The sequence below is a fragment of the Fulmarus glacialis genome, unplaced genomic scaffold, assembly GCF_000690835.1.
Source record: "Fulmarus glacialis isolate BGI_N327 unplaced genomic scaffold, ASM69083v1 scaffold21638, whole genome shotgun sequence".
In the NCBI taxonomy this organism is placed as follows: domain Eukaryota; kingdom Metazoa; phylum Chordata; class Aves; order Procellariiformes; family Procellariidae; genus Fulmarus; species Fulmarus glacialis.
The window spans coordinates 6,768-7,076 of NW_009230405.1; positions in this window are offsets into that span (position 1 = coordinate 6,768).

The following is a 309-nucleotide window of genomic DNA, read 5'->3' on the forward strand; positions in this document are numbered from 1 at the left end:
CGGGGTTTCTGCGCTGGGTGATGCCAACTGCTCCTGTCCTGCCTGCCCAGACAAGCACCCCGCAGCGGCACTGCCTGCCCCGCTCGCCTGCTGCGTACCCCCAACCCCTGCGAGACGGGAAGAGAAATCCCATCCAGGACTCAGAAACTTCCCTCGGGGGGAGAAGTCTGCTGGACTCAACCCCTGTCCCCTGTGGACACCGACACGCAGGGACACATCCAGACACGCGCCTCATCTCACGGTTCCACCCTGCCCGAGAAACCCTCCCCGAAGGAAGCTTACACATCGCCTGGTCAAGTGGCTGGTTTG